We start from the raw sequence: 13,935 nt of genomic DNA on the forward strand, positions 1-13,935 counted from the left end.
AGAAAACCAAACACCGCATGTTCTCACTCATAGGTGGGAACTGAACAATGAGATCACTTGGACTCGGGAAGGGGAACATCACACAGCGGGGCCTATTATGGGGAGGGGGGAGGGGGGAAGGATTGCATTGGGAGTTATACCTGATGTAAATGATGAGTTGATGGGTACTGACGAGTTGATGGGTGCAGCACACCAACATGGCACAAGTATACATATGTAAAAAACCTGCACATTATGCACATGTACCCTAGAACTTAAAGTATAATAATAAAAAAATTTTTTTAAATTAAAAAAAAAACTTCAGCTTGCAATTGATTCAATATATTTTTTGTATATATTGGTGATGTCATAGAGCCTATGATCTCTAAAACCTGATCTTTCGGAGTTTTCTTAATTTAGCAATTCTTATGTTTCAGACACTCGCCTAAGTGCTTTACATGGGTTATGTAATTGGAATTCTTGACACACCATATGAGGTAGATACAGTGTGTTTGTGTATATGTATAGTACCACAGTTGTACCTGGTATAGGGGCATTGGTTCCAGGACCCACTGTGAATTCCAAAATTAATTGATCCTCAAGTTCCTTATATAAAATGGCAAAGTAATATTTGCATATCACCTACACACATCCTGCTGTATATTTTAAATCTTCTCAGGACAACTTATAATACTTAATACACTATAAATGTTATGTAAATAGTTGTTATAGTATTTTTTAAAATTTGTATTTTTTTTACTGTGTTTTCCAACTGTTTTTAATTTGCTGTTCGTTGAATCAGCAAATGTGGAACTCAAAGATACGGAGGGCCAACTCTGTATGTAAAACATATAAAGAACATATATAATACATGCAAGTATATACAAAATTCTATGTAATAAAAATTGGAAGCAGTCTAAATATCTTTTAGTAAAACAGAAATTAAACTATACGTGGTATGTTAAACTAAATTATAACCAGCTTCAGTGTTAAAGTTGCATAGTGACTCAAGACACTTCTCTAGTGACCTTCCTTATCTATGAAGTATGAGCTAACCCGGCAGTCCTTGTCCTTGGGAAAGTGTGTGAAACAGGGGCAGTATCAACAAATGCCTGTGGGGCCAGGCAGCTGGCCAGTGGGTTAGGAATAGGAAGGCACAGCAACCTCTGCTATCTGCAGAGTGAAGGCCTCCTTTAGAGAGCGAGGCTGTACTCAATTCCAGATGCTTCCTGGTAGACATATATTCTGTTGCTGCTAGATCTGTCAGCTTTTTCAAGAAAAGCCAGGAATCCAATATTTCACATGAAATTTACTGACAAGTAGTGAAAGAGACGGTGCAGGCCATAAATAAATAAATGCAGCACTTCATTCAGCTTGGGTAAGGTAAACAAATACAAAGTAAGATAAAAAAGTCAGAGGACTGTCTTGCCTCAGCCTTCATTTTTAAGGTGCATGGCCTTCTAGGGAAAAAGGACTACATTTACCATCTTCCCTAAGAAGAAGGTAAAACTTTGTCACTTGGTAGATTTCAGGAAGCTTCATTAAAAGCAGCCGGAACATGCCCTTTGCCTTTTTTCCCCCATCTTCTTCTGTTTGACTGCCTCGAACCCTCTTAAATCTTGAGGACTAGAAAAAACAGATTAGTGAAATGGAAGGAGCCTAAATTCTCAAAGACTTTGTGGAACAAAACTGCCAAACCGGTTCTCTTTCTTCTTACATACTTCTAAGGGAAAAGAAATATATTTCTGTATTTTTAAAACCAATATTATCTGCATATAAAAGTAATGTTAACTTGGAAAATTAAACTAAAAAACTGAGAAACTTGCTAGGCTTTGCAAAGCAGCTCATTAAACTGCCTCCTATAGCACCGTGCATCTTATATAACGTGGCTGCTGAGGTTTAAGTTACCAAGCAGAAGAGTATCAGAATGAAGAAAAGTGTTGTCCATTTTTGGGATTATTCAGGAAGCATGTATGAGAAAAAGACAAGCCATATTCAGAGTAGTATTTGAAAACAAGGAAACAAAAGAGTATATGTCTGTGTTAAGAGTATATGTCTGTGGCTAGAAGTTTAAAAGAGCTGAAGATCACATAATCCTGTTACACATTTTTGTGAGTTGCAAAACATTCTTCGATTCTTTGAGTCATGTGAAGGCTTCAGTAAGCAAAAGCCTGGAGATGAAAACAACAGTGGTAGGGACTAATAACAGAAAATGGGAAGAACTATAAAACTCTATACAGAAAATGCACATTAAACATAAAGACAAAATAGTAAATAAAAGAATGCAAAGAGGGAACACTAATCATAAGAAAACTGGAGTAGACATATTAGTATGAGACAAAGTAAACTTTAAGATTAGAAATATTCCTAGAGATATTGAAAGATATTTTATTAAAAGGATCAAGTCATCAAGAATATGTGACAATACTAATTGTATTTGTACCCAATTACAAAGCTTCAAAATACAAAAACAAAAAAAAACCCATAGAACTGAAAGGAGAAATAGGCAGATTCAAAGTTATAGTTGGGTACGTAACTTTCCTCTCTCAGTTAATTATAGAATACAGAAAATTGGTAAGGATACAGAAGATCAGAACAATACTAACAACCAACGTGACCTATGATATTTATAGAACACTATTCATACAAAACAACAGAATGCACATTTATTTCAAGTGCACATTGACTAATCACCAAGAGAGGCCATGTGCTAGACCATCAGATAAGTCCCAATATATTTAAGGGGAACAAAATCAAAGAGAGATCACCAAAATTATATTAAATTAAAATCAATTAAAATAGATTTTAATCTCACAGGAACAGAAAACAAACACTGGATGTTCTTACTTATAAGTGAGAACTGAACAATGGGAGCTTAAAGTGAAAACTGAACAATGTACTTCTAAATAACTCATGGTTCAAAAATCGCAAAAGAATTTGAAAATATTTTACCTAAATAATAGTGAAAACAGAACATTGTGCAATGCAATTAGAACACTGGTTAGAGAGAATTTATCATTTTATTTTATTTTATTTTTAGTATTTTATTTTATATTTACTTATGTTTTAATCAACTTTTATTTTAAGTTCCAGCTACATATGCAGGATGTGCAAGTTTGTTACACAGGTAAACTTGCGCCCTGGTGGCTTGTCCCACAAATCAACCCATCATCCAGCTATTAAGCCCGGCACCCACGAGCTGTTCTTTATGCCCTCCCTCCCTCCGGCACCCTGACAGGCCCCAGTGTGTGTTCCTCCCCACCACGTATCCATGTGTTCTCATCGTTCAGCTCCCACTTATAAGTAAGAACTCGCGGGGTTTGGTTTTCTGTTCCTGCATTAGTTTGCTAAGAATAATGGCTTCCAGCTCCATCCATGTCCCTGTAAAGTACATGATCTTGTTCCTTTTTATGACTGCATAGCATTTCATAGTGTGTATTGTTGCGGGAAGTCAGGGACCCCGAACAGAGGGACCGGCTGAAGCTGTGGCAGACGAACATAAGTTGTGAAGATTTCATGGACATTTATTAGTTCCCAAAATTAATACTTGTATAATTTCTTATGTCTGTATTTACTGCAATCTCTGGACATAAATTGTGAAGATTTCATGGACACTTATCACTTCCCCAATTAATACCCTTGTGATTTTCCATGCCTGTCTTTAATCTCTTAATCCTGTCATCTTCTTCGTAAACTGGGGAGAATGAATGTTGCCTCAGGACCCTGTGATGATTGTGTCAATTGCACAAATTGTTTGTAGAGCATGTGTGTTTGAACAATATGAAATCTGGGTATCTTGAAAACAGAACAGGATTACAGCAATGTTCAGGGAACACCAGAGATAAGACTTCTGGCTGCTGGTGAGCTGGATGAAACAGAGCCATATTTCTCCTCTTTCAAAGGCAAATAGGAGAAATATTGCTGAATTCTTTTTCTCAGCAAGGAACATCCCTGAGAAAGAGAATGTGCCCTGAGGGTAGGCCCCCTCAAGGGTTGCCATCTTTTGTGGTTGAAGCTGCAGGGATGAAATAAGCCCCGGTCTCTTGTAACGCTCCCAGGCTTATTAGGATGAGGAAATTCCTGCCTAATAAATTTTGGTCAGACAGGTTGTCTGCTCTCAAACCCTGTTTCCTGATAAGATGTTATCAACCACGNTTAATACTTGTATAATTTCTTATGTCTGTATTTACTGCAATCTCTGGACATAAATTGTGAAGATTTCATGGACACTTATCACTTCCCCAATTAATACCCTTGTGATTTTCCATGCCTGTCTTTAATCTCTTAATCCTGTCATCTTCTTCGTAAACTGGGGAGAATGAATGTTGCCTCAGGACCCTGTGATGATTGTGTCAATTGCACAAATTGTTTGTAGAGCATGTGTGTTTGAACAATATGAAATCTGGGTATCTTGAAAACAGAACAGGATTACAGCAATGTTCAGGGAACACCAGAGATAAGACTTCTGGCTGCTGGTGAGCTGGATGAAACAGAGCCATATTTCTCCTCTTTCAAAGGCAAATAGGAGAAATATTGCTGAATTCTTTTCTCAGCAAGGAACATCCCTGAGAAAGAGAATGTGCCCTGAGGGTAGGCCCCTCAAGGGTTGCCATCTTTTGTGGTTGAAGCTGCAGGGATGAAATAAGCCCCGGTCTCTTGTAACGCTCCCAGGCTTATTAGGATGAGGAAATTCCTGCCTAATAAATTTTGGTCAGACAGGTTGTCTGCTCTCAAACCCTGTTTCCTGATAAGATGTTATCAACCACGATGCGTGTCCAGTCCTGTGATCTCACCCTGCCTCCATTTGCCTTGTGCTATTTTATTACCTTGTGAAGCATGTGATCTCTGTGATCCACACCCTATTCGTACACTCCCTCCCCTTTTGAAAATCGCTAATAAAAACTTGCTGGTTTTATGGCTCGGGGAACATCACAGTTCCTGCCGACATGTGATGTCTCCCCTGGACACCCAGCTTTAACTTTCTCTCTCTTGTGCACTTTCCCTTTATTTCTCAAACCTGCCGAGACACCTAGGAAATAGAAAAGAACCCACGTAACCATGGGGAGCGGGTTCTCCCAATAGTGTATGTACCATATTTTTAAAATCTAGTCTGCTGTTGATGGGCATTTGGACTGATTCCAGGTCTTTTCTATTGTGAATAGGCTGCGATGAACATACAAGTGCATGTATATTTATAATAGAATAATTTTATATTCCTTTGGGCACATACCCAGTAAAGGGATTGCTGGATCAAATGATATTTCTGCTTCTAGATCTTTGAGGAATTGCCACACTGTCTTCCACAATGGAGGAACTAATTTACATTCCCACCAAAATTGTAGAAGTGTTCTTTTTCTCTGCAACTTTGCTAGCATCTGTTGTTTCTTGACTCTTGACTTTTAATAATTGCCATTCTGACTGGCATAAGATGGTATCTCATTTTTTTTTTCTTTTTTTTTTTTTTGAGACGGAGTCTCACTCTGTCACCCAGGCTGGAGTACAGTGGTGCAGTCTTGGCTCACTACGGCCTCTGCCTCCCGGGTTCAAGTGATTCTCTTGCCTCAGCCTCCTGAGTAGCTGGGATTACAGGTGCATGCCACCATGCCTGGCTAAGTTTTGTATTTTTGGTAGAGATGGGATTTCACCATGTTGGTCAGGCTGATCTCAATCTCCTGACTTCGTGATCCACTCACCTTGGCCTCCCAAAATGCTGGAATTACAGGCATGAGCCATGGCATCCATCCCCTCATTGTGGTTTTGATTTGCATTTCTTTAAATCCTTACATGGAAAAGAAGAAAGGCCTTAAATCAGGTGCATACCTTCTTAATAATTATTTTGTCCCATGCTGATATTTTAGTGAACAAAGGGGACAAAAGGAGTCTAAATTCTTTTAGAAAATAGAAGAAGGAACATCTTCTAACTCAAATTATGAGGCCAGGAATACTGTGACATTAAGCCAGACAAAACTTTTAAAAGAAGAAAAAACTATGGATAAATGTCTTTCATGAACATACAAAATTGACACAAAAATCCCTAATAAAATATTAGCTGATCAAACAAGCAATGTATAAAAATGGATTACACAAGAATACAATATTGGTTTATCATTTGAAAATCAATCAATATAATTCACCATATTAACTGATCAAGAAACAAAATACAATAATTTGCTTGCCAGCACCTAGCATTTTATTGTGAGCAAGAGACCTCAGTTTTTCTTCCATTTCTCTCTCTCTTTCATCATGATAGACTCGTATATTACTTTTTCAATGATTTATAATTCATTGCTGTCCTTATTTATCTTGTTCAAATGGTCCCAGCTTTGACTGGTGGCAGTCCTTCAAGTTGGTTCTTACTTCCTTATGAAATGTTCCACATCATGTTTTGGATAGCTCTTACTTTCTGGCAGAACTAATGTTCCAGGCTCATCTTGTACCTGCCCTGCCCTAACCCTGGAATTAGTCATGACTCAGAAGAGTCCTGATTCCTTTTTAGGTTGAGTGGTAGTAGAGACTAAGATCTGGTAGCTAGACATGCTCATTGCAGTCATTGCTGTTGGGGACCTTTGCCCTTTCAGTGAACTAAAGTAGAAAATATATGCATGTATATACTCATACATACATACTACTCATATAGATCATATGCATGTTCACATAAGCAGGCATATGTATACGTGGGTAGACAACCATACACACATATACATACATATGTATTTTTATACATATGTACATGTACATGCATATATACATCATACACACATATTTTAGAAATTCTAATCCATTCTAATAGGGTTGTTTCTTGCCTTGCCCCATTCCACATTTTATGTCCCTTCTAGGTGGTGCATTTTTATATTTTGCTTTTATTTTTAGTTTCTGGTCGTATTGCACTGAGATCAGCGTTTACGGAGTATTTCCACTGCATGAAACTTACTATGTTTTTGTGTGTGTCTTAATATAGAGTCAATTGTTGTGACTGTTTCATGCATACTTGAGAAAAATTATTTTTAAAATTTTGGAGTATAGTGCTTGATATATACCCCAAAAGATCTATATTATTATGTTGTTTAGATCTTTCATGTCTTTATTCTTTTGTCTGCTCTATTATGCTGTATCATCTTAAGTTGTATATATGCAAATTATGGAATATTTACTGTTTCTTTTTCTCTTTGGTGTGTCTTTTTTTCTTTTTTAAAAAATAGTTTCAGTATTTATAAAGCTTTATATTTTATTCTAGTGGCTAATTTTATATTAATACATTTTATAATGCCCTTAATATTATTTATTCTGTATTTAACCTTTTTAGTATCTCCCATATTAGTTTTAAATAGTATCTTTTGATGACTGTTACCTATACGAAAGTTAATAACATCATTCTACTTTCTACATTCTTTCTCCCTTGTTTTCACCTTTTTAAAATTGCATTCTTTCTACTCTGTCAGAAAGTATAACGTTGTGAAATTATTCTTCTATGACCTCACTATGGTTTAAGTTTTAGCTTTTCAATTACGTGCAGTATTCACCATCAGTTCCTTTGCTGGAATTCCCCAGTCAGCTTTAGTTTGTATAAAGCTTACCCTGCAGTAGATTCCTCAAAAAGGGCACAGGTGGAGAGCATCTGATGAGTTCCTCCATGTTCAAAATGTGTTTCTTCAGCTTTGATATATGAAGACCTGAAGACCTGTGGTTTGCATTTTCTTTCCTTAGGTTTCTTGAAAGGCAGCTCTACTGCTGTTTTGCTTTGTATGTTATTGGTAGCCTGATACTAGTGGAATGTATTTGTCTTTGTGATTTTTGATGAGACAACAATAAACGTCCTATTGGATGAGTTTTATGTTGTGTTGACCATTTGAAAAGTTTACCAGGTAATTTATAGTATAATGTTTTACATATTTTGTTATTCAGAATAGTAACATAAACTTACTGTGAAACAATCACATTGCTTATGGGAATATTTTTACTGAGATTATCACTCCAGGAAAAGAAATATAAGTTGGAAAAACAGAAGACTTAATAGTAGCTCTCTAAGATATTGGGTCCCAATCCCTGGAAACTGCAAATTTTAATTCATGTGGCAAAGACTTTACATGTGTGATTAAGGATACTGAGGTAGGAATATTATCCTAAATTATCCGGATTAGTCCTAAATTCAATATGTGTCTTTACACGGGGGAGACAGAGGAGGATTTGACATGTATGGAAGAGGAAAAGGCAAACAGGAGAAGGGTAGAGGTTGGACTGATGTGACCAGAAGCCAAACAAGCCAAAGAATTCTAGCAGTCACAAAAAGCTAGAAGAAGCAAGGGATGGATTCTCCCCAGACCCTTTAGAGGGAGTATGACCCTGACAATGTCTTGATTCTGGTTCACTGACACTGATTTGGAACCTCTGGCTCCAGAACTGTGACAGAATAAATCTCTGTTATTTTAAGCCACCAAACTTGTGGTAATTTGTTACAGTGGTCATAAGAAACAAAAACAATTGTCAAAGGGAATGCATATTTTTAAAGTGATCATTGATTTTGCCATGTAAGAGATTATGCACTGAAAATTATTTTATGAGTTATATTATTGTACATGGTCTACAATTATTTAATTCTTAAATGCCAAAGTTTATGAGAGTAGATAAACAGAAATTTACTACGAAAGTTCAAATAAGTCTATATTTAGCCTCACATCTGCTACAAATCTTTTAAATCATCTTCCCAGAGATCCTAACTAAAAATCCAAACCAAACTAAATCAAATCTGGTAGACCTTTTAAATAATTAATGAGAAAATGTATTTTAGTGGCCTTAAAAAGGTCTGCATGGTAAGTGTGTTGCCAGCTGCTCTTCAGCTCGTGAGAAGCAGTTGCTTTCCACTACTTAACTCTAACCTTCTCCTGATTTTATGAGTCTACTTCTTCAAAGCCAGCATAGCCCAACTGGTCATCTTTTAAAATTTATTTCCTGAATAGCAATTGCCAGATTTTCTGTGGTGTGGTTTTTTTAAGTGACTACATTTTTGAAGTTTTAGAAATCCTATAGAAACTCTCAAGAACTATAGCTTTCTGAGAGGTGTTATCGGAAGACACAGGTAAATGAAGGTATTTGGAGGAATGATGAATAAGATGATATTTGTCCTTAGCAGATTCTAGAGAATGAGCAGAAAAGGGGCAGCTGCTCAGGAACCCAACCCCAAAGAGCAGCTTGTCACAGAAGGTGGAGGGTGATAGGACAACCTGGAGATCAAAGGGCTTCCTGTGGTTATTCTGGGGACAGACATCTGTCTGAGGCAGCTCTTTGATCTGGGCTTGCCGACCCACATGGCATTTTATGCCTCTCTAGGATGGCCACCCAAACTGAGCTTTTCTGAGTGCCAGAGAACAGAGTGCTTCCCTTGAAGACTCATCACTAAGGAAAATAGTGTTATGCTAATCAGAATTTTAAAAGTAGAGGAAGAAAGGAAAAAAGTAAAAGAAAAAAAAATTCTGAAAAGAATATAATGGCAGAGCATTGTGGCTCGTGCCTGTAGTCCTAGCTACTCTAGAGGCTGAAGTGCTAGCTACTCTAGAGGCTGAGGATGGCTTGAGCTCAGGAGTTCTAGGCTGCAGAGAGCTATGATTATGCCAGTGCATTCCAGCTGGGCTGACAGTGTGAGACCCTGTTTCTAAAAGAAAAAAGAAATTATGAACTTGAATAGGTAACATTCTTTATTTGATCATTAATGAATCATGATTTTGTATAACTTCATAGTGGCCTTGAGGCAGTATTTCTCTGCCTAAACAGTGTTTGATTATGGAAAATAAATAGAAAAATAAATTCACTGTAAAGTTCTAGGTGTCAGTAATAAGAAAGGCTGTGATTTCTTTTTGTAGATTGAGATAATGAAAATAGTATTGTAAAAATATGTTGTATTTTTCTTCCTCCATTCAAAGCACAGAAAGAGAATGCTTGTCAGTTAGGACTTAGCTCACAAATGCTCAGGACCAACCATATTTGTGGCGTGAGATAGAAATACTGTTTATATGATGGATGTGGGATCCAAGTGAATAATTAAAGGGGGACGTAATTTATTTGTCTTTTTGTTTAATATTAATATTATAGAACTTTGGGGTACAAGTTGGAGGAGATTTCTCTTTCTGCTTGATTTGATGATACAGAGAGGTTGAGCCAGTAATTATTTATGTAAACTGCCTCCTGTTAGAGTGAACAAACCTGAAATTCACAAGGATCATGTATCTAGGTCAATATCTCTAGATCTGGGATTCCACTCTATCATTTAAGTCTTCTAGTAAATTTTTTTTCAAAGAGCTGCTGTGTTTTCCAAGATTTTTCAAGTGGTTTTTCAAGTTCTCCCAAACTGGATTGCTTTGATTATGCCATTTCATGCCATATGAGCCATTTCAGAAATAAGCAATCTGCCAGGCCATAATAAGATTACTTTTTTAAGAATAGGATTTAAAATTCAAGTAAGAGAAAGTCATGAATATACAGGATCAATAGTGTCTCAAGTGCCAAAAATGTCAATCAGTCAGTCTTATCTGAGAGTTTGTTTGCATTAGCAAGGTACACAATCCCATTGGGGCCTGATGTCATTTTCTAAATCTGCCTCTTTACTTTCCTGAATAACTTTAATTCTACACAAGTGTATCTGAAATGAAAAGTGTAACTGTATCTGTATTTACTAATATTAAGAATAATTTTATTAGATATTCACATTATGCTTTACATTCTTCCTCAGTCCCTCTTTAATCACCTTCTTTATCCTGGATGATAATCGCTGTGAACTCTGTAATTTTAGCACGTTCTGAAAGCTTCAGACCACTACAAATGCTTTAAATATTGATTCCTAATCCCTGAATCAAGCCAAAAATGTTGTATTTCCTTTTCTTCAAAGCCCTTCTCTTATCAAATTATTTTGAGTTAAGGTGTGAAAAGGTTGCCTGTGCTATTCTTTACAAATAATATTTGCATTTTAACTGTTGCCTATCACGACTTAATTTAGGGTTCCTCAACCTGGTTCTGGTCTAAGAACCTGCTTCCCACAAATTCTGAGAGTTCTAAGGAGAATTTAAAACTGCTGATCATTTGATGATTATCTTTGGATGATATCTTTAAAAATAACACAGGCGTATTCTGGATCTTCTAAATGACCACAGCGTAACTAAATGTTTCCTATAATTGAATTCCTAGAGTATGTATTTACAATTTCATTGGAGACAAGTGCCAATTTCATTGGTACAATCTCTGGTTAATAAGAAAGGAACAGATGTGAACTTAATGGTAAATAATGATTTTGCACTAAGTGATGCCCAAATGTCAGCACTGTCTGCCAAAAACTAGGATAGAAAAATATTGTGTAAGGATTCAAATATCTAGGCCCATGGGCAGCAAATTAATTTCAGCAAAACAACATCAATAGTCATATTAAATCAGTTATTAATTTTAATATTACTAGCCTTGTATCTTTGTTTTATTTTTAAATTTGCTTTGGTATGAGTTACAAGAACAAGAAGTTTATAACTGATTTTACATTGTATATATTTAAATAACATTTTAATAATAATTTTAGTCAACTGAATAGCTTGCGATTTTTGAATTGATTTATTTGATTTTGGCTATGATTTCCTAAAATTTAAGGGACACTCATTTAAAGGCAAGAAAGATAATTATATAGAAATCTACAATTCATCAGACAGTTTCTACTTTCGGTAATTTACAAAGCACTCAATACCAGTAGTTTTCATCCCAATAATTGGTTTTGGAAATGGAGAATAAATAAGTAGTCAGTCAATGTTTTTGGCCACAACAGATTAATTGAGGAGGGAAATGTTAATCTATCCACTTTTAAAATATCTATATGACAATATTCTCTAAAGAAGAGTCTCATCATTTATAAACAATGAAATATTAGAGAGAGAAACTTTTGAGTAATATAACCTATTTCTGCTTATCTCAGCAAGTCTTTTGTAGAGTCATGATGATGTTTCAGATTTTTACTTTACAGACTAACATGTATTAAGCTGTCCTCCACTGTAGTCTGAATTAGGTGTAAAAGGCAAACATTATTATTTCACCATTTGTTTGCCCTCCAAGGTGGCCTATTACCTGTTAGATGAAGCACAGGTTTTTTTTTTTTTTTTTTTTTTTTTTTTTTGTTTTGTTTTCTTTAGTGGGGTCTGTAAAGCTCTCACCATCCACTTTTGTCCATCACTCTGGCCTCAATTCTCATACTACAGCCATTCTGTCCTTCTTACAACCTCTGAGCCTCACTAGGCTTCTCTCAATTTGGTGCCTTCATAGTGCCTTTCTTTTTTCTTGGCACCTTCTTCTCCTCATTGGTCCCCATGTAATACCCAGGCTTTTTTCTTTTCAGGTAGTCTCATATCCATCGTTCCCTCTGAGAAACTTCTCCTGGTTCCTAGACGGCTGCTGCCAAGCCCACTCCATTTTCAAAGCATCTTAAATCTTCCCTATCATAGGACTTACCACACTTGATTATAATTTGTTCTTTAGTCATCTGTATTTCCTGTTAACCAAGAATAATAACTTTTATAAGCCCCTTGTAGGACATACGTGTATGAAATAGTCACACTCCCTATTCTAACAATTTTACCTTAGGACATAATTAGAAATGCAGAGTTATGTACAAATAGGTTTAGTGAATTTTTAGTATCTTATTGAAACATAACATGGATATATATAAAACTGTGCAAGTCATAAGTGTAAAACTTAATGAATTTTCACACAGTGCAATTACCACCCAGATTAGGAAAAACCATCTCCCTAGAAGTCCCTTCACACTCCCTAACAGTCACTACCCTCACCTGCCTTTCCAAATATAACCAATATCCTGACTTCTAATTAAATAGACCCATTTTTCCTGTTCTTGTACTTTTTATTGATATATAACAGTTGTACATATTTTGGGGGTATGTGTGATATTTTGATATGTGCTCAAATGTGTAATGATCAATCCATGGCAATTGCTGTCCTTGAACTTTTAAAAAGTAATCTTCCAGCATGTATGCTTTTGCGTTTGGCTTCTCCATCCCATTTATGTATGTAAGGTACATTCCTGTTGAATGTAGTAATAGGCTCTACATATTCATTGTTGTATAATATTTTATTATATGAAAGTTACCTGTGATGGTTAATTTTTTGTGCCAGCTTGACTGGGCTAAGGGATACCCAGATAGCTGCCAAAACATTATTTCTGGGTATGCCACTGAGGTTGTTTCCTGAAGAGATTAGCATTTAAATCTCTCTGAGTAAAGAAGATGGTCTTCACCAGTGTGGCTGGGCATCATCCAATCTGTTGAAGGCCTAAGCAGAACAAAGAGGTAGAGGAAGGGTGAATTTACTCTCTCTGTTGGAGCTGGGATATCCATCACTTCCTGCCCTGACATCAGCACTTCTGGTTCTCAGGCCTTGTACTTGAACTGGAACTATACCACCACATTTCCTGGACCTTTAGCTTGCAGATAGGAAATGGGGGGACTTCATAATCATGTGAGCCAGTCTCTCATAATAAATCTCTGTCCTTCTATCTATCTTTCATCTATCTATTTTCTATCCTATTCATTCTGTTTCTCTGGAGAACCTGACTAACACAATACCACAGTGTATTTATCTAAGCTATTATTGATGGGCATTTAGGTCGATTTCAAATTTGAGCTATTATGAACAGTGCTAGCATGAAGATTCTGATACTTGGTGCACATATGCACATGTTTTTCTATCATATATACCCATAAGTGAAATCGCTTGCTCATATGTGCATTAGTCCATGTTCATACTGCTAAGAAGAAATACCTGAGACTGTGTAATTTATAAAGAAAAATAGGTTTAATGGACTCACAGTTCCACATGGCTGGGGAGGCCTCACAATCATGGTGGAAGGCAAAGGAGGAGCAAAGGCGCATCTTACAGGGCAGCAGGCAGGAGAGCGTGTGTTGGGGAAATGCCCTTCATAAA

This window comes from Rhinopithecus bieti, unplaced genomic scaffold (genome assembly GCF_001698545.2).
Source record: "Rhinopithecus bieti isolate Rb0 unplaced genomic scaffold, ASM169854v2 scaffold_1070, whole genome shotgun sequence".
NCBI classification, from domain to species: Eukaryota; Metazoa; Chordata; class Mammalia; order Primates; family Cercopithecidae; genus Rhinopithecus; species Rhinopithecus bieti.